This window comes from Bos indicus x Bos taurus, chromosome 25, assembly GCF_003369695.1.
Source record: "Bos indicus x Bos taurus breed Angus x Brahman F1 hybrid chromosome 25, Bos_hybrid_MaternalHap_v2.0, whole genome shotgun sequence".
NCBI lineage: Eukaryota > Metazoa > Chordata > Mammalia > Artiodactyla > Bovidae > Bos > Bos indicus x Bos taurus.
In genome coordinates, this window is record NC_040100.1 from 20378126 (window position 1) to 20405884 (window position 27759).

The following is a 27759-nucleotide window of genomic DNA, read 5'->3' on the forward strand; positions in this document are numbered from 1 at the left end:
CAAAGATCTCATTCAAAATTGATGGAGAAATAAAAAGCTTTTCAGACAAGCAAAAGTTAAGAGAATTCAGTACCACCAAACCAGTTTTACAACAAATGTTAAAGGGATTTATATAGTCAAGAAATACAAAAGAAGAAAAAAGATCTACAAAATCAACCCCAAACAATTAAGAAAATGGCAATAGGAACATATATAGCAATAATTAAATGTAAATGAATTAAATGCTCCAACCCAAAGACACGGACTGGCTGAATGGATACAAAAACAAGACCCATATATATGACGTAAACAAGAAACCCACTTCAGACCTAAAGACAAATATAGACTGATAGTGAGAGGATGGAAAAATATATTCCTTGCAAATGGGAAGCAAAAGAAAGCTGGAGTAGAAATTCTCATGGCAGACAAAATAGACCTTAAAATAAAGAATTTTACAAGAAATAAGGAAGAACACTACATAATGATCAAGGGATCAATCCAAGAGGAAGACATAACAATTGTAAATATCTATGCATCCAACATAGGAGCACCTCAATACATAAGATAAACACTGCTGCTGCTGCTGCTGCTGCTAAGTCGCTTCAGTTGTGTCTGACTCTGTGCGACCCCATAGACGGCAGCCCACCAGGCTCCCCCGTCCCTGGGATTCTCCAGGCAAGAACACTGGAGTGGGTTGCCATTTCCTTCTCCAAGACAAACACTAACAGACATAAAAGGAGAAATTGACCATAACATAATAATAGTAGGAGGCTTTAACACCCCACTCACACCAACAGACAGATCATCAAAGCAGAAAATTAATAAGGAAACACAGTCTTAAATGATACATTAAATGAGATGGATCTCATTGATATCTCCAGGACATTCCATCCAAATTCAGAAGAATACACCTTCTTCTCAAGTGCACATGAAACATTCTCCAGGATAGACCACATCTTGGGTCACAAATCAAACCTCAGTAAATTTAAGAAAATTGAAATCATATCAAGTATCTTCTCCGACCACAACACTATGAGACTAGATATCAATTATAAGAAAAAAAACTGTAAGAAACACAAAAGCATGGAAATTAAACAACATGTTTCTAAATAACCAACAGGTTACTGAAGAAATCAAAAGGGAAATAAAAAACTTTCTAGGGACAAATGGCAATGAAAACACAACAAACTGAAAACCTATGGGATACAGCAAAAGCAGTCCTAAGAGGGAAGTTGATAGCAATACAATCCTACCTCAAGAAACAAGAAAAATATTGAATAGATAACCTGACTTTACACCTAAAGCAACTGGAGAAAGAAGAACAAAAAGCCCCTCAAAATTAGTAGAAGGAAAGAAATCATAAAGATCTGAGCAGAAATAAATGAAAAAGAAATGAAAGAAACAATAGTAAAGATTAATAAAACTAAAATCTGGTCCTTTGAGAAGATAAACAAAACTGAAAAACCATTAGCCAGACTCATCAAGAAAGGAAGAGAAAAGAATCAAATCAATAAAATTAGAAATGAAAAAGGAGAGGTTACAACAGACCATGCAGAAGTACAATGGTTTATGAGACTATTATGAACAACTATATGGCAATAAAATGGATAACCTGGAAGAAATGGACAGATTCTTAGAAAAGTTCAATCTTCCAAGACTGAACAAGGAAGAAATAAAAATCATGAACAACCCAATTACAAGTGCTGAAATTGAAGTTGTGATAAAAAAAATCTCTTAAAAAACCAAAAGCCCAGGACCAGATGGCTTCATAGGAGAATTCTGTCAAACATTAGAGAAGAGCTAATGCCTATCCTTCTAAAACTCTTTCAAAAAATTGCAGAAGAAGGAACACTTTCAAATTCATTCTACAAGGCCACCATCAACCTGATACCAAAACTAGACAAAGATAACACACACAAAAAGAAAACTACAGACTGGTAGCACTGATGAACATAGATGCAAAAATCTTCAACAAAATTCTAGCAAACAGAATTCAGCAACACGTCAAAAAGCTCATACATCATGATCAAGTTGGGTTTCTTCCAAGAATGCAAGTATTCTTCAATATATGTAAATCAATCAATGTGATGCACCATATTAACAGATTGAAAGATAAAAATCATATGATTGTCTCAATAGATGCAGAAAAAGCCTTTGACAAAATTCAGCACCCATTTATGATTAAACTCTTCCAAAAATGGGCACAGAAGGAACCTACCTCAACATAGTAAAGGCCATATATGATAAGCCTACAGCAAACATTATTCTCAATGGTGAAAAACTGAAAGCATTCCCCTACGATCAGGAACAAGACACGGGTGACCACTTTCACTACTATTATTCAACATAGTTCTGGAAGTCCTAGCTACAGCAATCAGAGAAGAAAAAGAAATAAAAGGAATCTAGATCAGAAAAGAAGAAGTAAAGCTCTCACTGTATGCAGATGATATGATACTGTACATAGGAAACCCTAAAGATAGTATCAGAAAATTACTAGAGCTCATCAGTGAATCTAGCAAAGTTGCAGGATACAAATCAATACACAGAAATCACTTGCATTTCTATATACTAACAATGAAAAATCAGAAAAAAATCAGAAAGAAAAATTAAGGAATCAATCCCATTCACCATTGCAACAAAAAGAATTAAATATCTAGGAATAAACTTACCTAAGGAGACAAAAGAACTGTACACAGAAAACTATAAGACACTAATGAAAGGCAGAGGAACCAGAGATCAAATTGCCAAAATCTGCTGGATCATTGAAAAAGCAAGAGAGTTCCAGAAAAACATCTATTTCTGCTTTATTGACTATGCCAAAGCCTTTGACTGTGTGGATTACAAGAAACTGTGGAAAATTCTGAAAGAGATGGGAATACCAGACCACCTGCCTCTTGAGAAACCTGTATGCAGGTCAGGAAGCAACAGTTAGAACTGGACATGGAACAACAGACTGGTTCCAAATAGGAAAAGGAGTACGTCAAGGCTGTATACTGTCACCCTGCTTATTTAACTTCTGTGAAGAGTACATCATGAGAAACACTGGGCTGGAAGAAGCACAAGCGGGAATCAAGATTGCAAGAAGAAATATCAATAACCTCAGATATGCAGATGACACCACCCTTATGGCAGAAAGTGAAGAGGAACTAAAAACCTCTTGATGAAAGTGAAAGAGGAGAGTGAAAAAGTTGGCTTAAAGCTCAACATTCAGAAAACGAAGATCATGGCATCCGGTCCCATCACTTCATGGCAAATAGATGGGGAAACAGTGGAAACAGTGTCAGACTTTATTTTTTGGGGCTCCAAAATCACTGCAGATGGTGATGCAGCCATGAAGTTAAAAGACGCTTACTCCTTGGAAGGAAAGTTATGACCAACCTAGATAGCATATTCAAAAGCAGAGACATTACTTTGCCAAAAAAGGTCCATCTAGTCAAGGCTATGGTTTTTCCAGTGGTCATGCATGGATGTGAAAGTTGGACTGTGAAGAAAGCTGAGCACCAAAGAATTGATGCTTTTGAACTGTGGTGTTGGAGAAAACTCTTGACAGTCCCTTGGACTGCAAGGAGATCCAACCAGTCCATTCTAAAGGAAATCAGTCCTGGGATTTCTTTGGAAGGAATGATGCTGAAGCTGAAACTCCAGTACTTTGGCCACCTCATGTGAAGAGCTGACTCATTGGAAAAGATTCTGATGCCGGGAGGGATTGGGGGCAGGAGGAAAAGGGGATGGCAGAGGATGAGATGGCTGGATGGCATCACTGACTCGATGGACGTGAGTTTGAGTGAACTCTGGGAGTTGGTGATGGACAGGGAGGCCTGACGTGCTGCAATTCATGGGGTCGCAAAGAGTCGGACGTGACTGAGCGACTGAACTGAACTGAACTGAACTCAATGAAAGAAATCAAAGATGACATAAACAGATGGAAAGATATTCCATGTTTCTGGGTAGGAAGAATCAAGATTGTGAAAATGACTATACTACCAAACGCAGTCTACAGATTCAATGAGATCCCTATCAAACTACCAGTGACATTTTTCACAGAACTAGAACAAAAAAATTCACAATTCATATGGAAACACAAAAGACCCCAAACATCTAAAGCAGTTTTGAGAAAGAAGAATGGAGCTGGAGGAATCAACCTTCCTAACTTCAGATTATACTACAAAGTTACAGTCATCAAGACAGTATGGTACTGGCACAAAACCAGAAATATAGACCAATGGGACAAGATAGAAAGCCCCAAAATAAACCAGTGCACCTATGGGTACCTTATTTTTTACAAAAGAGGCAAGAATATACAATGGGGCAAAGGCAGCCTCTTCAATAAATGGTGCTGGGAAAACTGGACAGTAACATGTAAAAGAATGAAATTAAAACGCTTCCTAACACCATAAACAAAGATAAACTCAAAATGGATTAAAGACCTAAATGTAAGACCAGAAACTATAAAACTCTTAGAGGAAAACATAAGCAAAACACTCAATGACATAAATCAAAGCAAAATCCTCTATGACCCACCTCCTAGAGCAATGGAAATAAAAACAAAAGTAAACAAGTGGGACCTAATTAAACTTAAAAGCTTTTGAACAGCAAAGGAAACTATAAGCAAGGTAAAAAGACAACCCTCAGAATGGGAGAAAATAAAAGCAAATGAAACAACTAACAAAGGATTAATTTCCAACATATATAAGCAGCTCATACAACTCAAAACCAGAAAAATAAACAACCCAGTCAAAAAGTGGGGAAAAGACTTAAACAGATACTTCTCCAAAGAAGACATACAGATGGCTAATAAACACATGAAAAGATGCTCAACATCATTCATTATTCAGTTCAGTTCAGTTGCTCAGTTGTGTCCAACTCTTTGCAATCCCATGAATTGCAGCAAGCCAGGCCTCCCTGTCCATCACCAACTCCCGGAGTTCACTCAAACTTATTCCATCGAGTCGGTGGTGCCATCCAGCCATCTCATCCTCTGTCATCCCTTTCTCCTCTTGCCCCCAATCCCTCCCAGCATCAGAGTCTTTTCCAGTGAGTCAGCTCTTCGCATCAGGTGGCCAAAGTACTGGAGTTTCAGCTTCAGCATCATTCCTTCCAAAGAAATCCCAGGACTGATTTCCTTTAGAATGGACTGGTTGGATCTCCTTGCAGTCCAAGGGACTCTCAGAGTCTTCTCCAAGCACCACAGTTCGAAAGCATCAATTCTTTGGTGCTCAGCTTTCTTACAGTCCAACTTTCACATCCATGCATGACCACTGGAAAAACCATTGCCTTGACTAGATGGACCTTTTTTGGCAAAGTAATGTCTCTGCTTTTGAATATGCTATCTAGGTTTCTCATAACTGTCCTTCCAAGGAGTAAGCATCTTTTAACTTCATGGCTGCAATCACCATCTGCAGTGATTTTGGAGCCCCCCAAAATAAAGTCTGACACTGTTTCCCCATCTATTTGCCATGAAGTGATGGGACCAGATGCCATGATCTTCATTTTCTGAATGTTGAGCTTTAAGCCAACTTTTTCACTCTCCTCATTATTAGAGAAATGCAAATCAAAACTACAATGAGATACCACCTCACACCAGTCAGAATGGCCATCATGGAAAAGCCTACAAACAATAAATGCTGGAGAGGGTATGAAGAAAGGGAATTCTCTTGCACTGTTGGTGGGAATAGAATTGATACAGCCACTAAGACAGTATGGAGATTCCTTAAAAAACCATGAATAAAACCATCATATGACCCAGCAATCCCACTCCTAGCTATATACCCTGAGAAAACCAAAGTTGAAAAAGGCACATGTATCCCATTGTTCATTGCAGTACTATTTACAATAGCTCGAATATACAAGCAACCTAGACGTCCATTGGCAGAAGAATGGATAAAGATGTTGTGATACATATACACAATGGAATGTTAATCATCCATTAAAAAGGAACACAGTTGAGTTAGTTCTGATGAGGTGGATGAACCTAGAACCTATTATACAGAGTGAAGTGAGTCAGAAAGAGAAAGATAAATATCATATTCTAACACATATATATGGAATCTAGAAGAATGGTACTGAAGAACTCATTTACAGGGAAGCAATGGAGAGACATATGAACCTGGGGAGAGGGGAGGAAAGGGTGAGATGTATGGAAAGAGTAACATGGAAACTTACATTACCATATGTAAAGTAGATAGCCAACAGGAATTTGCTGTATGGCTCAGGAAACTCAAACAGGGGCTCTGGATCAACCTAGAGGGGTGGGAGATGGGAGAGAGGTTCAAAAAGGAGGGGATATATGTATACCTATGGCTGATTCATGTTGAGGTTTGACTGAAAACAGCAAAATTCTGTAAAGCAATTATCCTTCAATAAAAAAATAAATTAAAAAAAGTGAATAAATGGAATCTACTATTCAATCAAAGGGCTACAACATCATTTTGTTGTCATTGAATAAGAAATATGCCTCGTTAAGATGGCTTTCATTGGAGGAGAAAATCTATATAATAGGAGGCAGACATGGGCAGCTAATACAGGAGCAGGGTGTGATGTTCACTATTCAAGTACAGAGCATCTGGATGGGGCACCAATTATCATACGATGCCTATTTTACTAAATGTTGATGCCTTCTTCTCTGGTCTCTCTAGTTAGTGCTAGAAGCATTTACTAGTTATTCTTTGATAATGGTTACTTAAAAAAATCTGTATTAATGCTTTTCAGACATTTTCATGGATATACCTCTAATGTCATAGAGTAAGAGTGGATACTGTGAAGCAATGAAATTGTGTGCTATATCTCAAAACTCAGATAAATGTCATCTTCTACTAAAAAGATAGAAGGGAAAGAAGGAAAGAAAAGAAGACAGAAAGAAGTGAAAGAAAAGTACCAGTCTTTTAAAATATTTTTTAAAAGACTTATTTATTTTATTTTATTTTTGGCTGTGCGGGGTCTCAGTTCCTGTGGACAGGCTTTGTCCGGTTGTGGCAAGCTGGGACTACTCTTCATTTGTATTGCGTGGGCTTCTCGTTGTGGTGGCTTCTCACGGTACCAAGCATGGGCTCTAGGTGCACATGCATCAGTAGCCATGACACTCAGGCTCTAGAGCTCAGGCTCAGCAGTTATGGCGCATGGCTTAGTTCCCCCATGGCAGACGGGATCACAGTGAAAATCGCTCAGTCATGTCTGACTCTCTGCGACCCCATGGACTATACAGTCCATGGAATTCTCCAGGCCAGAATACTGGAGTGGGTAGCCTTTCCCTGGTAGAAGGCAATGGCACCCCACTCCAGTACTCTTGCCTGGAAAATCCCATGGACGGAGGAGCCTAGTAGGCTGCAGTCCATGGGGTCGTGAAGAGTTGGACACGACTGAAGCGACTTAGCAGCAGCAGCAGCAGCCTTTCCCTTCTCCAGCAGATCTTCCCAGTCCAGGGATCATACCCAGGTCTCTTGCATTGCAGGCTGATTCTTTACCAGCTGAGCCACAGGGGAAGCCTGTGGCTTAATCACTGGACCATCAAGGAGGCCTAAGTACCAGTCTTAAAAATCCAAATGCTGGCATGATCTAGAAAACACTTAACTAGTATACTTATTATTATTATAGAATTGGTCATTGAATATTTTGATTTGCATGAATGCTTTATGTCCCTGTTTTTTTTTAATTAAAAATTCATACACAAATGAAAACAGAAAGGAAAAAAAAAAACTTGTCAATACCTGTTTTTGTCTTCTATTTTTCCATTCTGTTTTTTGTTTTTGGGCTGCACCATGAGGCTTGTGGGATCTTAATTCCCTTATCAGGGATTGAACCTGAACCCCTGCAATGAAAGCTTAGAGTCTTAATCACTGGACCACCAGGGAAGTCCCACTAAGATCACTTTTGCCCATTCAGAAAAAGTATTTAGGTTTTCAGTAATAGCAAAAAAGAAAAATATATTTTTTATTAACTTGAGGAAATGTTTCTTGTACTGTAACTTAAGAAGCATATGCAGATTGCTCTCTGGGTGTTGGGGATGTGATGATTACCAACCAATAGATGGAATATTTATGTCCTCCACCCATCTCAAATTTATGTGTTAAAAGTCTAACCCCCAATATGATGATAGCAGGTGATGCCTTTGGGAGGCGATTAGGTTGTGAGGGTGGAGCCCTCATGAATGGGATTGTTGTTCAGTTGCTAAATCTTGTCTGATTCTTTGCTGCCCCATGAACTGCAGCATGCCAGGCTTCCCTGTCCTTCACTATCTCCCAAAATTTGCTCAAACTCATGTCCATTGAGTTGGTGAGGCCATCCAACTATTTCTTCCTCTGTTGCCCCCTTCTCCTCCTGCTCTCAATCTTTCCCAGCATCAGGGTCTTTTCCAGTGAGTCAGCTCTTTGCATCAGGTGGCCAAAGTATTGGAGCTTCAGCTTCAGTATCAGTCCTTCCAGTGAACTTTCAGGGTTGATTTCCTCTAGGATTGACTGGTTTGATTTCCTTGCAGTCCAAGGGATTCTCAAGAGTCCTCTCTAACACCACAGTTCGGAAGCGTCAATTCTTCGGCACTCAGCCTTCTTTACGGTCCAACTCTGACATCCATACTTGACTATTTGAAAAACCATAGCTTTGGATTTTGTTGTTAAAGTGATGTCTCTGCTTAGTGTCCTTTAAAAGAAATCCCAGAGAGCTCCCTTGCCCTTTCAGCCATGTGAGGATACAGGGAAAAGACAGCTGTCTGTGAGCTAGGATAGGAGTCGTCACTAGACCCAGAATCTGTAGGCGCCCTGACCTTGGATTCCCCAACCTCCAGAACTGTGAGAAATAAGCTTCTAATGTTTATAAGTCCATGGTATTTTGTTACAGCAGCTCAGATGGGCTAAGTCATTTACTCATTCGGCACAGGCGGCAGGAGGTTGGTATCTTTGAGCAGATAAGCCTGTAGCCCTCCTGATGCTGTAGGACTGATGCTGAAGCTGAAGCTCCAAAACTTTGGCCACCTGATGCAAAGAACTGACCCATTGGAAAAGACCCTGATGCTGGGAAAGATTTGCCTCCCACAAAGCACCATTGTCAACTTTCTGGAAACCCAGACCTGGCATGAGGTCCAGGTGGTTCCTGGCACCAGACACAGAAAGGAATGTCTCTGGATGTTTGATAACATCTGACTTCAGGAAATACCGCTGCACTAAGCTTGTAGTAACAAGATTTCATTGCCCTGCTTATAAAGGATGTGATTCAAACATAGAAAACATACTTATGGTTACCAAAGGGGAAGGGAAGGTGGAGGGATACATTAGGAGTAGGGATTTGCAAATATATACACTGCTGCTGCTGCTGCTGCTAAGCCGCTTCAGTCGTGTCCGACTCTGTGTGACCCCATAGATGGCAGCCCACCAGGCTCCCCCGTCCCTGGGATTCTCCAGGCAAGAACACTGGAGTGGGTTGCCATTTCCTTCTCCAATGCATGAAAGTGAAAAGTGAAAGTCAAGTCGCTCAGTCGTGTCCATGGGACTCTTCACGACCCCATGGACTGCAGCCTACCAGGCTCCTCCGTCCATGGGATTTTCCAGGCAAGAGTACTGGATTGGGATGCTATTGCCTTCTCCCAAGTATATACTACTGTATATCAAATAAACAACAAGGATCTACTGTAGAGCATAGTAACTGTATTCAGTATCTTGTAACAACCTATAATGGAAAAGGATCTGAAGAAAATATGTAAAAAAAACTGAATTACTTTGCTGTACACCTGAAACTAACACGGCATTGTAAATCTCCGTACTTCAAAAAAAAAAAAAAAAAATGCGCTGAGTGGTTAAGACTCCTCATTTCCACTGTAAGTAGTGAGGGTTTGATCCCTGGTTAGGGAACTAAGATCCTGCATGCCACATGGTGGAGCTAAAAAATTAAAAGAAAAAAAAAAAAAGGAGCCCTGGGTGTTTTTCCACTCGTTGACTGGCTGACAATCTCTTTCTTGTCACCCAAGGGTGGAGGGAAAGCCCATTACTCCCTGATCTGTTGCGGGAGCTGAGTAAGCGTGGCTATTGGTGGTGACTGGACATAATTTATGATCCCCACAGCATGACATTCTCAAGAGGATAACATGTAGAGATGTAAGGTTTTAATTTGGGGACCCTGAGTCTGGCCAATGTACCCATCCTTGGGGCCCAGGAACTTCCAATGTCCCACTTCCTGTGTACAGAAAGATGACATTTCAGAGGGGCTGTGCATAGGATAGGACTTTTATGTACATTCTATGCTGACAGCACTCTGGCTCAGTTGGTAAGGAATCCACCTGCAATGTAGGAGACCCAGGTTCAATCCTTTTGTTGGGAAGATCCCCTGGAGTAGGAAATGGCTACCCACTCCAGTATTTTTGCCTGGAGAATTCTATAGGCAGAGGAGCATGGCAGGCTACAGTCCATGGAATCTCAAAGAGTCAGACACAACTGAGAGGCTAAAGCACTAATTACCATACAGTCTACAAGCCCTCTTCATGCACCATGATTGGAAGATGTAGACACTTGGGGAGCTAATAGTCCAGTGTGGGAGTTGACCTCCAAAAGATAGTTTAATGAAAGAAAGAAAGAGATTGCAACCTGTTTGTGGGGATGTGATGTACCTTATTTACTTGGGGAGGTCAAAGAACAAGTTTAGGCAGAGATAAGGCTTGACCCCAATCTCAAGGGATAAGTAAGCATAAAATAGGCAGGGGAGATCCTTAGGAGGAAGGTCACTATAGAACAGTGGTTCTCATCAGTGGGTAACACCCCCTCCCTGACCCTCCCCAGACATTAGGCAATGCTTAGAGACATTTATGGTTGTTGGAACTTGGCGGGGTTGGGGAGGGGCACCTAGTAGGTAGAGGCCAGGGCTGCTGCTAACATCTTATACTGCCAGGACAGCCCCTATGGCTGTCTGGCCCCAAATGTCAATTGTGCCAAGCCTGAAAAACCCTGCACCAGGGGAAAGGATAAGCATCTTTAAAGGACTTGGAGTATCAGGGAGCATAAGTAGGGGGAAAACAGGTGCAGGCTTATCTAGAAGTGGGAGAAGTAAGAAGGGACTTCTGATGTGTTTTTCCCAATACCACCACGCGGTTTTCCGGTCTTCAGCAGACTTTGACTGAGTGTCCTACAAATTTAATTCAGTTCTTACACCGTGTTCCTGGAGACAGCGCCAAATCCCACAAGTTAAGGGCTCAGTCTCATGAGAGACTTCACACTTCACACACCCTGCTTCACACAGCAATCACAAGTCCACGTTGTCACTTGAACATCTCATGAACTGGCTATAAATTGGAGGTTCCCTGGCCCCTCCCTCACGTTCAATTAATTTGCTAGAGTGGCTCACAGGACTCAGAAAACATTTACTGTTTTTACCAGTATGTTTATTTTTTATTGAGGTGTAGTTGATTTACAATATTATATACGTTTCAGGTGTGGGCTTCCCTAATAACTCAGCAGTGAAGAATCTGCCTGCAGTGCAGGAGCTGCATGAGATGGGGAGTTTGATCCCTGGGTCGGGAAGTTCCCCTGGAGGAGGGCGTAGCACCCACCTCCAGTATTCTTGCCTGGAGAATCCCATGGACAGAGGAGCCTTGGGACGTGGGGGAGGTGGGGAGGATACAGACACGACTGAAGCAACTTAGCATGCATGCATGTTTCAGGTGTGCAACAGAGAGATTCACATTTTTTGAAGTTTATGAACATAAATTTTCCTGGTCCAGTGGCTAAGACTCCACAATCCCAATACAGGGGGCCCAGGTTTGATCCCTGGTGAGGGAACTAGATCCCACATGCCACAACTTAGAGTTTGGAGTTTCCTTGCCCCAACTAAAGAGCTCTCATGCCTCAACAAAGATGGAAGATCCTGTGTGCTGTGACTAAGACCCAGTGCAGCCAAATAAATAAATAAATAAGCAAAAATAAATGTTAAAAAAAATCCTCAAAAGAAAAAAAGATACAGATGAACATCTAGGTGAAGAAGTACATAGAGCAAGGTTTGAAACAATCCTGATCTTGCAACCAGGAAACTCTTCAAATCTCATTGTCCAAGAGTTTTTATGAAGTTTAATTTTCAGCCCCCTTCCACTTCCCTTCCCAGAGGTCAGTGGGTGGGGCTGAAGGTTCCAGCCATTTAACTACTTGGTCTTTCAGGCAACGAAACCCCACTCCAAGGCTATCTAGGGTGCCTCCTTTAAAACATGCTCCTTAGGAATAACAAAAGCCATCCCTATGACTCAGGAAATTCCAAAGGTTTTAGGAGCTTTGTGCTAGAACTGGGGACAAACACCAAATATATTTCTTATTATACCACAGAACCAAACTTAAGAAGGGTTTTATCTATCAAGACCAAAATATTGAGGGACTGCCCTGGTGGTCCACTGCTTAAGAATCTGCCTGTCAATGCAGGAGACAATGGTTTGATTCCTGGTCCAGAAAGATTCCACATGCAGGCAACTAAGCCTGCTTCCCACAACTACTGAAGCCCTCACTCTAGGACCCGTGCTCCACACTAAGAGAAGCCACAGCAGTGAGAATCCTACCCACTGCAACTAGAAAAAGCTGGTGCTAAGCCCTTATGCAGCAGTGAAGATCCAGCACAGCCAAAAGTAAATTAATTATTTAATTAATAAAAAGAATACTGAACTTTAAGCTGGGGCATTAAGAAGCACCAAATGAATTATTAAAAAATTAATATATGCTCTTTAATAGACAATGCTAAAGGAGTGTTTGAATAATCTCATGACTGGGATTCTATGCCATTTATATCTTTCCTAAGTATCATGTTGTAGACGCATATACAGACATTGTATTTTGTCACAAATGTTATTTTCATAATAAAATATTATTTATTTTAATTTAGTCAAGAAGAGTTAATCATAAGATGAAAACCGCAAAAGAACTATGAAAAAAGGTGTGTGATTATTTTATCAGATCCTTGGGAAGAGGAAAGCCTTTTTGAGCTTAACAGCAAGAAGAAAACCTGTAAAGGAGAATGCCCTTGGGTTTTAGTACATAAAAATTCAAAACAGTGTTTAGAAAAATTACAAAGAAACAAAGAGAACCCTGGTAAACATAAAAATAATGGAAGAAATTGTGAAGAAAATGGTTGATTTTACTACACTATTCTTCAAGTATCTGTGAATCAAATATGTGTTCAAAAAATGAAGAGGCAGCAGGCACTGTGGGAAAAACACTTTAATATCAAAAACAGTCTTGCAATTCAATAGGAAAACCTCAATAATACCCGCATATGAAAAATCAGCCAAAGGACATAGATTCGTGGTGTGTACCTAAATAGGTAACAACCATAATAAAACAGTTTAACCCTTCTATTAAAGTTCCTGCATTAACCAGACATCCTTAGGAGATAACCTTCCCTCTTAATCTCATCATGAGTCGTAACTTCTTAGGAGATAACCTTCTTTCTTAACCTTGTAAGGGGTCAGGGGACCCATGACCCACTGCTTCCTTTGTGTGTGTGTAGATCTGGATTGTGTAAACTGTCAATAACGTGTAATTTCCTGTATGGCCCTCTGTCTCAAAAACCTACTTATCTGTGCTTTGACCTCTTATGGGTAGAACAGTCCTTAGAGCTTTTTGAAAGGCTGTCTCTCAGATTTATAAACCTCTGGTTAGCTCAAATAAAATCTTCCATTTATTTCTTAGATGAACTGATTAATATTTGTTGACAAGCTTAAGCAGTCATGGTGGCTTCCCTGCTGGCTCAGAGGTTAAAGCATCTGCCTGGAATGCAGGAGACCAGGTTCGATCCCTGGGTCGGGAAGATCCCCTGGAGAAGGAAATGGCAACCCACTCCAGTACTCTTGCCTGGAGAATCCCATGGAGGGAGGAGCCTGGTAGGCTGCAGTCCATGGGATATAAAGAGTCTGACATGACTGAGTGACTTCACTTTCACTTTCACTGCTTAAGCAGTCAAAGGCAGCATCAGTTCAGTTCAGTCCAGTCACTCAGTTGTGTCCAACTCTTTGCAATCCCATGAATCGCAGAACGCCAGGCCTCCCTTTCCATCACCAACTCCCTGAGTCCACTCAAACTCACATCCATCGAGTTGGTGATGCCATCCAACCATCTCATCCTCTGTCGTCCCCTTCTCCTCCTGCCCCCAATCCCTCCCAGCATCAGGGTCTTTTCCAATGAGTCAACTCTTCACATGAGGTGGCCAAAGTATTGGAGTTTCAGCTTTAGCATCAGTCCTTTCAATGAACACCCAGGACTGATCTCCTTTAGGATGGACTGGTTGGACCTCCTTGCAGTCCAAGGGACTCTCAAGAGTCTTCTCCAACACCACAGTTCAAAAGCATCAATTCTTCGGAACTCAGCTTTCTTCACAGTCCAACTCTCACGTCCATACATGACCACTGGGAAAACCATAGCCTTGACTAGATGGACCTTTGTTGGCAAAGTAATATCTCTGCTTTTTAATATGCTATCTAGGTTGGTCATAACTTTCCTTCCAAGGAGTAAGTGTCTTTTAATTTCATGGCTACAATCACCATCTACAGTGATTTTGGAGCCCCCCAAAAATAAAGTCTGACACTGTTTCCCCATCTATTTCCCATGAAGTGATGGGACCAGATGCCATGATCTTTGCTTTCTGAATGTTGAGCTTTAAGCCAACTTTTTCACTCTCCTCTTTCTCTTTCATCAAGAGGCTTTTGAGTTCCTCTTCACTTTCTGCCATAAGAGTGGTGTCATCTGCATATCGGAAGTTATTGATATTTCTCCTAGCATTCTTGATTCCAGCTTGTGCTTCTTCCAGCCCAGCGTTTCTCATGATGTACTCTGCACAGAGGTTAAATAAGCAGGGTGACAATACACAGCCTTGACATACTCCTTTTCCTATTTGGAACCAGTCTGTTGTTCCATGTCCAGTTCTAACTGTTGCTTCCTGAACTGCATATAGGTTTCTCAAGAGGCAGGTCAGGTGGTCTGGTATTCCCATCTCTTTCAGAATTTTCCACAGTTTAATGTTATTCACACAGTCAAAGGCTTTGGCATAGTCAATAAAACAGAAATAGATGTTTTTCTGGAACTCTCTTGCGTTTTCGATGATGCAGCGGATGTTGGCAATTTGATCTCTGGTTCCTCTGCCTTTTCTAAAACCAGCTTGAACATCTGGAAGTTCATGGTTCACCTATCACTGAAGCCTGGCTTAGAGAATTTTGAGCATTACTTTACTAGTGTGTCAGACGAGTGCAATTGTGTGGTAGTTTGAGCATTCTTTGGCATTGCCTTTCTTTGGGATTGGAATGAAAACTGACCTTTTCCAGTCCTGTGGCCACTGTTGAGTTTTCCAAATTTGCTGGCATATTGAGTGCAGCACTTTCACAGCATCATCTTTCAGGATTTGAAATAGCTCCACTGGAATTCCATCACCTCCACTAGCTTTGTTCACAGTAATGCTTCCTTCAGCCCACTTAACTTCCCATTCCAGGATGTCTGGCTCTAGGTGAGTGATCACACCATCGTGACTATCTGGGTCTTGAAGATCTTTTTTGTACAGTTCTCCTGTGTATTCTTGCCACCTCTTCTTAATATCTTCGGCTTCTGTTAGGTCCATACCATTTCTGTCCTTTATCGAGCCCATCTTTGCATGAAATGTTTCCTTGGTATCTCTAATTTTCTTGAAGAGATCTCTAGTCTTTCCCATTCTGTTGTTTTCCTCTATTTCTTTGCATTGATTGCTGAGGAAGGCTTTCTTATCTCTCCTTGCTATTCTTTGGAACTCTGCATTCAGATGCTTATATCTTTCCTTTTCTCCTTTGCTTTTCACTTCTCTTCTTTTCACAGCTATTTGTAAGGCTTCCTCAGACAGCCATTTTGCTTTTTTGCATTTCTTTTCCATGAGGATGGTCTTGCTCCCTGTCTCCTGTACAATGTCACCAACCTCCAACCATAGTTCATCAGGCAGTCTGTCTATCAGATGTAGTCCTTTAAATCTATTTCTCACTTCCACTGTATAATCACAAGGGATTTGATTTAGGTCATACCTGAATGGTCAAGTGGTTTTCCCTACTTTCTTCAATTTAAGTCTGATTTTGGCAATAAGCACTCCCAGGCATGGAGGCCTTTTTCTTTTGTCCCCTGTATCTTAAAGGCAATACTCCCACCTCTGTGACCTTCCCTTAGTTCCAAAGGGCATATTCCAACAGCTGCTAATTAAAGGAGGAGCAGCCAAGATACCACCTGAGGCAAGATTAAGGGGATCAGAGAAGCTCATCAAGATGAGGAGACTGAGGCTTTCCTGGTGGCACAGCGGAGAAGAATCCCCCATGCAATGCAGGGGCGAAGTGCTGGATCCCTGGTCTGGGAGGATTCCACGTGCAGTGGAGCAACTAAGCCCGAGCACTGAAACTGCTGAAGCCCGAGAGTTCTAGGGCCAGCCAGCCACAAGCCCAGAGCCTGCGTGCCGCAACTACTGAAGCCCGTGCGCCTAGAGCCTGTGTTCAGCAGCAGGAGAAGCCCACGGATTGCAAAGAGGAGTAGCATCCACTCGCCACAACAAGAGAAAGCCCAGTGCAGAAAAAGAGAAAGCCACGAAGACCCAGTTCAGCCACAAATAAATAAATACATAATTTAAAAAAAAAAGATTAGGAGACTGATCACCTGGGACCCTGCACACCCTCTAATCTTATCAGCAACCCCACTCTTGAACCATTGCCATAAAACTCCTCACCAAAGTCCCCTGAGTTGGGACGCATAGTTTTTAAGGACAGGAGCCCACTGTGCCCCTCTTTGCCTGGTAAAGCAATAAAGCTATCTGTTGACGAGTCCGAACGCCAGTTGGAAAAGAATTTCTAGACATGGAGTATTGTGGAAAGGAGTGAGTTAATTAAGAACAAAGAGCAGAGATAATACGGGTGCTTTGAGGCAGTGGGCCAACAACTCCTGACAGGCCAGGGAGAGTCGACGGTTTTTGTGGGTTAGTAGCCAGTTTTCAGAGCCTCAAGACAAAGAATGTTCCTGCTGGAAGACTGGCATTAGATGATTGGTTGGGCTTCCCTAGTGACTCAGAAGTTAAAGCATCTGCCTACAATGAAGGAGACCTGGGTTCAATCCCTGGGTTGGGAGGATCCCCTGGAGAAGGAAATGACAACCACTCCAGTATTCTTGCCTGGAAAATCCCATGGACAGAGAAGCCTGGTGGGCTATACTCCACAGGGTAGCAAAGAGTCAGATGATTGGTTAGGGTGCTATTATAGGGTGAGTACCAACGTGGCATTTTTACCTAATTTGGAGTCAGGAAGCCTGTTAGTGATGATCAGGGAGGCTTTTGGCAACAGCTACAATGGGGCTCAGTCAGCTTCAGAGGTGACCTTTGTTCTGGGCTCTGCTTCTGTGGCCTTGGTGCAAGGCCTCACACCTGCGGCCTTGGAGAGGACTCAACACTATCCTTTCCTACTTCATCCAAAACTCCGTCTCCAAGATTCGATTTGGCAGCAGTGTTCAGAGAAGCTGAGTTTCCAGCATCATTGGTGGTGAATAGTGGGCAGGCCACTGGCTCTGTCAACAGCATGATGCACCAGGGCTGGGAGTGGCCAAGCAGCAGAGACACAGGGAGGAAACAGGACTAGAGCTGGTGCAGTTGACTTCCATGCTGCATATGGAAGCTGGCTTGCATGTGACACATCCACCCACCTCCTCTGAGAACACCTAGAAACACACAAGAGGGAAATGTCATGCTGTTTGATGGATGGTACTAGTGATGCCAAAATCTTGGCTCTCTGTGCACCGAGGCTGAACAGAAATACAGAGACAGAGATATGGAGGAAAAATAGAGAGTTGCATTCTTTTTTACCCAGGCAAAGAGGGAACAAAGTAGGCTAGCGCCTCAAGCACTGTGTTCCACTCCCTGGGAAAAAGGGAGAGGTCTTACAGTCAGTTGCTCGTGGTCAGGGAAGTACTTTAAGTATCAAGGCAGAAACAAACTTGCATTCTTCTTTCTTCTGTAAAATTTCAAAAGGGTGTCTTGCTGACAAGATTAGGGGGTGTGCAGGGTCTTAGATTGGTGCTAGTGGTGAAGAACCTGCCTGGCAATGCAGGAGACCCGGGTTGGAACCTGAGTCAGGAAGATCCCCTGGAGAAGAAAATGGCAACCCACTCCAGTATTCTTGCCTGGAGAGTCCCATGGTCAGTGGAGCCTGGTGGGCTACAGTCCATAGGGTCGCAAAGAGTTGGACACGACAGAGCACCCATGCACGCAACGGTCCCAGGTGGGGTCCTAATCTGGAGGAGCTTCTCTATCCTTGCCTCAGGTGGTTTTGTGGCAGCTCTTCCCATGTCTAGCAACTCTTCAAATCTGCCCTTTGGAGCTCAGAGAAGGTCACGGAGGCTGGACTCTTGCATATAAGAAATGGCGGACAAAAAGGCCTCCATGCTCAGGAGACTCACAGGGCCCTGCTTGGTTTCATTAACCACCCATTGGATGGAGGACAGGCTGAAGGTGGACCCTGCCTGCCAATCCTATTTTAGCCCAGTGTTACCTGAATCCTCATGTGATGATTAGCCCCTACCTCTGGAATAGACGGCCCAGAGTTTTCTCCTCATTATGGTTAATAAATTGCTAGATGAATGGTACCAGAGTGATCTGATGACGCTCCTGGACCTTGGGTTACACCAAATAAAGAGAAAATATTTGACATTACTGAGATTTTAACCCCGTTTGTCCCTAGGTGAGACAGTAGCTATGGGGAGACTACTGTTGAGGCAGGGAAGTTTAGCTCGAAAGATTTTTTTTTTTTAGGAAAAGGTAGAGGAGGCCACGTGTATTCACAAGGATCTTTTCCATTTAGACAGATGGAAAGCAAGCAAACTGGCTTTGAAACAGGGCAAGATACCGGCTCATATAATGAAAGAGTTCAGGGGTGTCTGGATTAGGCGACTCAGATGGGACATCAGGTTTCCATCTCACACTCTCCAGCTCTTGGTGCTGCTTTCTTCATGTTAATTCCACTCTTGGCTTTGAGGCCAGGCGTAAGAGGATGTAAAGCAGCCTTGGGTTGCAGGTTGGGAGATGGCAGTTCCTTTGACTGCTTAGCTACTATTTGGTCCATTTAAGTTGGCTTAAAGCTCAACATTCAGAAAACGAAGATTATGGCATCCAGTCCCATCACTTCATGGCAAATAGATGGGGAAACAGTGGAAACAGCGTCAGACTTTATTTTTCTGGGCTCCAAAATCACTGCACATGGTGACTGCAGCCATGAAATTAAAAGACGCTTACTCCTTGGAAGGAAAGTTATGACCAACCTAGATACCATATTCAAAAGCAGAGACATTACTTTGCCAACAAAGGTTCGTCTAGTCAAGGCTATGGTTTTTCCAGTGGTCATGTATGGATGTGAGAGTTGGACTGTGAAAAAGGCTGAGTGCCGAAGAATTGATGCTTTTGAACTGTGGTGTTGGAGAAGACTCTTGCGAGTCCCTTGGACTGCAAGGAGATCCAACCAGTCCATTCTGAAGGAGATCAGCCCTGAGATTTCTTTGGAAGGAATGATGCTAAAGCTGAAACTGCAGTACTTTGGCCTCCTCATGCGAAGAGTTGACTGACTCATTGGAAAAGACTCTGATGCTGGGAGGGATTGGGGGCAGGAGGAGAAGGGAACGACAGAGGATGAGATGGCTGGATGGCATCACTGACTCAGTGGAAGTGAGTCTCTGTGAACTCCGGGAGTTGGTGATGGACAGGGAGGCCTGGCGTGCTGCGATTCATGGGGTCGCAAAGAGTCGGACATGACTGAGCTACTGATCTGATATCATTTTAATTCATTTTACAAAATAGGGCTCCATTACACTGCCCTTTTAAACTTCTAGTCTGTAATGACAGACAAATGAAAGGCGAGGGTGCCTGTCCACCCCTACTTTGGGAAAGGACATGTGAGTCTTCCTCTTATCACGCGAGAAGTCCTTTCGGGTGAACGCTGAACTTCTATCCCAGCTTCAGGGGATGCAGCTGATCCTAAAATAGTTTTGGAGGGCAGGGAAAATCTCTACTCCTTGGAAACTTTAAAGGCACACAACCAGAAATGGCCCTCAAAGGCAATGAACAAACAAAGAATATAATCCCCAAAGCAAGCCTGGCATAATGAAAAGTGGCCCTGGGAGAGAGAGGCCATTGAGTTCAATGTAAATTCCTCTGCATATTTACTCTGTGATATTGAAGAAATCTTCAAATTGTATTCTGCTCCTTCACAAAGGATAGAATTGGACTTATTTGAGTGTTTTCTACTGCTCTTTCTGTGTATTCAGTCCTCATAAAAATTCCATGAGGTGGGTTCTTAATTCCCCTTGTCAATAAAAAAAAAAAATTAACCAGTAGATCTAAGGAAGAGATGAAAAAAAAATTTTTTTTTAAGAAATAGAAAATTTCAGGACTTCCCTAGCAGTCTGGTGGTTAAGACTCCATGCTTCCACTGCAGGTGGCCAGGGTTCAATCCCTAGTCAGGGAACTAAGATCCCACATGCTGTGCAATGGGGCCCAAAAAGAGAGAGAAATGGAAAATTTAATTTAAGGCAAACTGAGGATTATAACACAGGAACAGCCTCTCAGAAAGTTCCAAGGACTGTTCTGTCCATTGAGATCAAAACACAGTTATGCAGGTCTTTGATAAACGATGTAGATAGTTTGTGCAATCCAGCTCTGCAAGTACAAAGTAGTGGGTCATTGTGACCCTTTACAAAATCAAGAACGTGTGTCATCTTTTAAAGAGTTGTCTTACTGGTGCTTGAAGAATGCTGTTCTTTGTGGCTGAGCAGGTTTCTGCCAATGGGGAAGTTTGGTCCATGCATAACGCAGGTACACAATGCACAGTGTGGGGAGAGAGGAGAACAAAGGGCAGAGCAGATGTTTTACATTTTTTTGTCTTGCAATAAAATATGAATTTTATTCTATATCCTACTTTATAAAAGAGGAAACGGAGGTGTAGAGAGGTATCTTGCCTGGGATTTGTACTCAGTTCTGTTCTGCTCCTGCGAGGGTGAGTGTGGATTCCTTCTGAGATCTAAGATTTCAGAAAAGCTCTACAAAGCTGATGCCACTGAAAAGAACAAAATTGTACCTCTTTGGTTCAGAATCCACCAGCTCAATCATTTTTTGTTTACTTCTGGTTTTTCTTTTTTAATTTGAGGAGACACTCTCCATGTTCACGACTTCCCTGGTGGCTCAGATGGTAAAGTGTCTGCCTACAATGCAGGAGACCCAGATTCAATCCCTGGGTTGGGAAGATCTCCTGGAGAAAGAAATGGCAACCCACTCCAGTATTCCTGCCTGGAGAATCCCATGGACCCAGGAGCCTGATAGGCTTCAGTCCATGGGGTTGCAAAGAGTCGGACACGATTGAGCTACTTCACTTTCTTTCTCCATGTTCACAAGTACATGCTCAAGAAAGTCAACTGCAGAAAGAAACTGAAGCCACGGTGGGGACTGAATTGACTGTGAAAGGGGATGAGAGTGTTTGCAGACACAGTCTTTCCAATGAGAGACTTTTCACTAGGGAAGCCAGACAAAAATCCTGTGACCAAAGCTTTAACCCTTAGCTGCTTCTAGCAGCTGTTTTCTCTGCCTTCTTTTATGTCTCTAAACTTTTGTCTTTGCTTTCTTATTTTCTCCTACAACTTTTAAAAAAAATGTAGATTATACACCCTTATTGTTACATCTTTAACTTAAAAAAAAAAAAACCAGCTTTACCTTTGATCTTTAATTTTTCATAGGGTGTTTTTTTCTCTTTAAGCTTTGAATGTCGGATTATTGTAACTTTGTATTGATTTCCCTTCTTTTATTTCAAGTCATGTCTATTTTTGTCTTTTTATAAATCTCAGCTGTGTTTTATTGAAATCTTCATGAAATAATCATTGTATCTTAAGAATCTAGTCTTTTCATTTTCTCCCTCATTACATTTTAGCATTTTATTATTCACCTGGAAATTTTAACAGATATATTTAAATGCAGATGTGTATGAGCAAAAAGTAAAAGTTCTCCTTTCCCAATGCATTCCCTAGAGGTAACTTCTAGGCTTCCTAAGTAGCGCTAGCGGTAAAGAACCTGCCTGCCACTGCAGGAGATGTTAAAGAAGTGGGTTCAATCCCTGGGTCTGAAAGATACCCTGGAGGAGGGCATGGCAACCCACTCCAGTGTTCTTGACAGAGGAACCTGGTGGGCTACAGTCCATAGAGTCACAAAAAGTTTTGGACACAACTGAAGCAACTGGAATCAAGATTGCTGGGAGAAATATCAATAACCTCAGATATGCAGATGACACCACCCTTATGGCACAAAGTGAAGAGGAACTAAAAAGCCTCTTGATGAAAGTGAAAGTAGAGAGTGAAAAAGTTGGCTTAAAGCTCAACATTCAGAAAACGAAGATCATGGCATCTGGTCCCATCACTTCATGGGAAATAGATGGGGAAACAGTGGAAACAGCGTCAGACTTTATTTTTTGGGGCTCCAAAATCACTGCACATGGTGACTGCAGCCATGAAATTAAAAGACACTTACTCCTTGGAAGGAAAGTTATGACCAACCTAGATACCATATTCAAAAGCAGAGACATTACTTTGCCAACAAAGGTTCGTCTAGTCAAGGCTATGGTTTTTCCAGTGGTCATGTATGGATGTGAGAGTTGGACTGTGAAAAAGGCTGAGCACCGAAGAATTGATGCTTTTGAACTGTGGTGTTGGAGAAGACTCTTGCGAGTCCCTTGGACTGCAAGGAGATCCAACCAGTCCATTCTGAAGGAGATCAGCCCTGAGATTTCTTTGGAAGGAATGATGCTAAAGCTGAAACTGCAGTACTTTGGCCACCTCATGCGAAGAGTTGACTCATTGGAAAAGACTCTGATGCTGGGAGGGATTGGGGGCAGGAGGAGAAGGGGATGACAGAGGATGAGATGGCTGGATGGCATCACTGACTCGATGGACGTGAGTTTGGGTAAATTCCGGGAGTTGGTGATGGACAGGCAGGCCTGGCGTGCTGCAATTCATGGGGTTGCAAAGAGTTGGACACAACTGAGCGACTGAACTGAACTGAAGTGAAGCAACTCAGCATGCATTAGTTACTCAAGGGTAACTCCTAGAGGTAACTGCTGTTAATGGTTAGGTGTCTGCCCCATTCGGGTGTTTTGTTTGTTTGTCTTCTGTAAACTGATATATTATATAAACATGTTACCACTCACATTCATTTCTTTATTAGAAACGAGATCACACTATCCTGAACATTATTGATCTTACCTTTGTTTACTTTTTTTTGCTGTTGCTTTTCACATGTCATGATTGTTCTCACTTTCAACCTTATTTATTTTATTTTTTCTTTCTGCACTTAAATGGAATAAAAATCAGCACCTTCATGATTTATTCCATGTATTATATTTTGATTATTTACATAGAGGGAAAATAATCTGCTGTATCAACTGATGAGTTTTTCCCCTTGTAGTTTCTCTTTACCCAATGACCCTCTTCCATTTGGACAACTGGAAATCAATCATCTGTTGCCTGAAGGGAGAGTGTCACAACAGAAGTGCTTTTGAGCCTCTAAAGTTGAGGTCATGGTCTATGCCCTAGATTTAGAAGATGATAGAGGAGATAAAAATTCCCTGGACTAGGGGAGAGGTGAAGAAAAGAGTATAAGAATGAGATAGAGGTGGGAAGGGAAAATTAATGGGACTCTATTATAGATCAAATGTTTGCATCTCCCCAAACTCCTGTGTTGAATGCCTAAACTCCAGTGTGGCTTTGTTTGGAATAAGGAAGCAATTAAGGTCACAAGGAGTCAGACATGATTTAGGGACTGAACAACAACAAAGGTTAAATGAGGTCATAAGGGTGGAGCCCTGACCCAATAGGATTAGTGTCTTTATAAGAAGACACAAGAGAGCTGCTGCTCCCTCACCCCTCCATGTGCATGTGAGGACACAGAGAGAAGGGCTTGTGTGCAAGCCAGGAAGAGAGATATTGGGCCCATTGGACCTTGATCTTAGAGTTTTCAGCCTCCAGAACTTTGAGAAGACAAATTTCTATTGTTTAAGTCATGTCTTGTTACGGCAGCCCACATAAACTCTAGGACAGGTTTGGGGATATCTCTCATCAATCCCTGGCCCCAGAAGATCGCACACGCCATTGAGCAACACAGCCCTTGCACCACAACTATTGAGCCTGTGTTCCAGAGCCTGGGAACCACAACTACTGAAGCTTGGGAGCCTTAGAGCCTTTGCTGTGCAACAAGAGAAGCCACGGCCATGAGAAGCCCAAGCACTGCAACTAGAGAGTAGCCCCTGCTCACTGCAACGAGAACAAGCCAGCATGCAGCTACGAAGACCAAGCACAGCCAAAATAAATAAATAAATTATTTTTAAAAACTATTTTCTTAGCTGCACTGGGTCTTAGTTGCAGCATTCGAGCTCTTAGTTGTGGCGTGTGGGATCTAATACTCTAACCAGGGATCAAACCCCATGCTCACTGGGCTTCCAGGGAAGTCCCATTCAACAAATCTTAATGAGGGGCAATCTGGGAGCCAAGGATATAACTGTGAACCAAGAGACACAGCTCCTGCTTGCATTATATAACATTGTACCCCCACAGTGTAACAGCCAGAACCTAGGAACTGTTTGATGGTGGCAAAGCAGAAAGGGCATAAGACTCTCCACACATTTCCTGTTGCCCTCGAGTGGCCTGGAGAGCCCCTGAAATGAAAGTAGGAGGTAGTACTTAAGTGAGAACGGAAAGGAAAACAAAAAGGAAAAAGAATAGTCAGTGCTAGATGGTCCCTGTTTGTTTTTACTGATTTTCTTGACACAGTGATTGATAGACTCATAGACTTAGAGACCAGTTCATCCAAGGCTTCTCAAACTTCTTTGTGCATCAGGATTTTCCAGATGGTTTGTTGCACCATGAAATTTCTGGTCCCTTCTCCCAGAATTTCTGATATAGAAATTTTGGGTAGGGCCCCAAAATTTGTATCTCTGTAGGTGATGCCAAAGCCCTTGCCCATGGTGTGTGTAGCTCTAATCTAATCTAATATTCTACCAAAAAAATTTTTTTTATTGGAAAAAAATTTTTTTTTGGCCAGGCCTTGTAACATGTGAGATCTTAGTTCCTTGACCAGGGATCAAACCCACGCCCATGTAGTGGAAGCACAGAGTCCTAAACACTGCACCACCAGGAAAATCCCCTAATGTAACATTTTGAAAAATGGCACCCACAGATATAAGTGATTCTCTTAAGGTTATACAGTAAGTCAATAGACTTACTGTATAAGATGGATGGCTCAAGGATCTGTATTGGCTCTGTGAAATCAAATGCACATTTTGTGACATGACAAGAAAAATTAAACATAAAATTTCCCCGCCTTTTGGCCTCTTCCCTTCCCTGGTGGCTGAGATCATAATCTGCCTGCAATGCGGGAGACCTGGGTTTAATTCCTGGGTCGGGAAGATCCCCTGGAGAAGGAAATGGTAAAGCACTCCAGTATACTTGCCTGGAGAATTCCACGGACACAGGAGTCTGGTGTGCTGCAGTCCATGGGGTCACAAAGAGTCGGACACGACTGATCAGCTTTCACTCACTCACTTACCCCTACTGTACATTGTGCATCTGCATTTTGTGTTAATCAAACCTCCCTGGGCAGCAGAAATACCTGCTCAACCGTAAAGACCAGCATTCTCCTAGCACCAACAAGTGAACGTGAAAGCGAAATTGAAGTTGCGCAGTCGTGTCCGACTCTTTGTGACCCCGTGGACTGTAGCCCACCAGGCTTCTCTGTCCATGGGATTCTCCAGGCAAGAATACTGGAGTGGGTTGCCATTTCCTTCTCCAGGGGATCTTCTCGACCCAGGGATTGAACCCGGGTCTCCTGCATTGCAGGCAGACGCTTTACCCTCTGAGCCACCGGGGAAGCCCATCAAGACAACTCCTTAAATGGATAACATTCCTTCATGATCTTGTAAGAGGTCATGATGCTGCTTAGATATGGATTGTATAAACTGTCCATAATATGCCATTTAACGTACAGCCTTTTATCTCAAAAACCCTTTTATAACTGTGCTTTGACTTCAAACAGGTGGAAGAGTTCTTGGAGCTTTCTGTGATGTTGTTCCCAGGTTTATAATCCTCAATTTGACTGGAATAAAAATTTCCATCTCTTCTTAGATCAACTGATTCACTTTTTGTCAACAACGCTTATATTAAATTGGTGCAAAAGTAATTTTGGTCTTGCCTTGTTGAGTTTTGCCTTTTGATATTAGAATATATTCTTAAATAAATGTGGTTATGTTACACTTCATTTTAACACGCATTTCTTGCTTTGTGCTTTTTGCTAATGAATTATTACTTGTTGTTTATTTTATATGTATTTTAGACTATGGAAATGATGTTAAGTGAAAAGCAAACTTGAGGGATTTTCTTATTTGAGTTCAAAATGTGTCATAAAGCAGTGGAGACAACTTGCAACATCAACAATGCATTTGGCCCAAGAACGGCTAATGAACATACAGTGCAGTGGTGGTTCAAGGAGTTTTGCAAAGGAGATGAGAGTCTTGAAGACAAGGAGCACGGTGGGTGGCCATCAGAAGTTGACAACAACCAACTGAGAGGATCATTGAACTGACAACTGATCAACTGATGGGATCACTGACTGATCCTCTTACAACCAAAATGAGAAGTTGCCCAAGAACTTGAAGTCGACCATTCTATGGTCATTTGGCATCTGAAGCAAATTGGAAATGTGAAAAAGCTCAGTAAGTGGATGCCTCATGAGCTGACCACAAATCAAAAAAAATCGTCAATCTAAAGTATCATCTTCTCTTATTCTCCACAACAAACCATTTCTTGATCAGATTGTGACATGTGATGAAAAGTAGATTTTATATGACAACCGGTGACAAGCAGTTCAGTGGCTGGACTGAGAAGAAGCTCCAAAGGACTTCCCAAAGCCAAATTTGTACCAAATCAAGGTCATGGTCATTGTTTGGTGGTATGCTGTTGGTCTGATCCACGACAGCTTTCTGAATCGAGGCAAAACCATTACAGCTGAGCAGTATGCTTAGTAAATCAATGAGATGTACAGAAAACTAGAATGCCTGCAGCCAGCATTGGTCAACAGAAAGGGCCCAGTTCTCCACAACACCCGACCACACATTGAACAACCGATGCATCAAAAGTTGAATGAATTGGGTTACAAAGTTTTGCCTCATCTGCCATATTCACCTGACCTCTCGCCAACTGACTACCACTTCTTCAAGCATCTTGACAACTTTTTGCAGGGAAAATGCTTCCACAACCAGCAGGACACAGAAAATGCTATTCAAGGGTTTGTTGAATTCCAAAACATGGATTTTTACGCTACAGGAATAAATAAACTTATTTCTCATTGGCAATGTGAGATCAACAAATGTGTTGATTGTAAAGGTTTCTATTTTGATTAATAAAGATGTGTTTGAGCCTAGTTATACTGATTTAAAATTCAGGGTCATAAACTGTAATTACGTTTGCACCAACCTAATACCATACACTCATACCTGGATCAACCCCATTGACCCCTCAGGGGTCAGGGCAGATGGGAGGTTGTGAATGGCTGGGCCTGGGTCCCCAGTCACCTTTTCAGTGAGGGGTAGTGTGAACTCCATCAGAACAACACATTCTTGGCAGTTCCCTGGGGGTCCACTGGTTAGGACTTCACACTTTCACTGCTGAGGGTGTAGGTTCAGCCACTTGGGTAACTAAGATCCAAAATAAAATCACAATTTTTTTTTTTTTGCGTGTATATTTTTACGGCTGCCGATGGGCTTTGTCTCTCTGC

The 27759-nt window shown here is 42.3% G+C and overlaps 1 non-coding gene across 1 annotated transcript; it reads left to right on the plus strand.

Moving 5' to 3' along the window:
- The first annotated feature begins 13666 nt into the window (after positions 1-13666).
- TRNAS-GGA lies at positions 13667-13737 on the plus strand. Its single transcript has one exon. It is a non-coding gene; the product is annotated as a tRNA-Ser (tRNA).
- The last annotated feature ends 14022 nt before the right edge of the window (positions 13738-27759 follow it).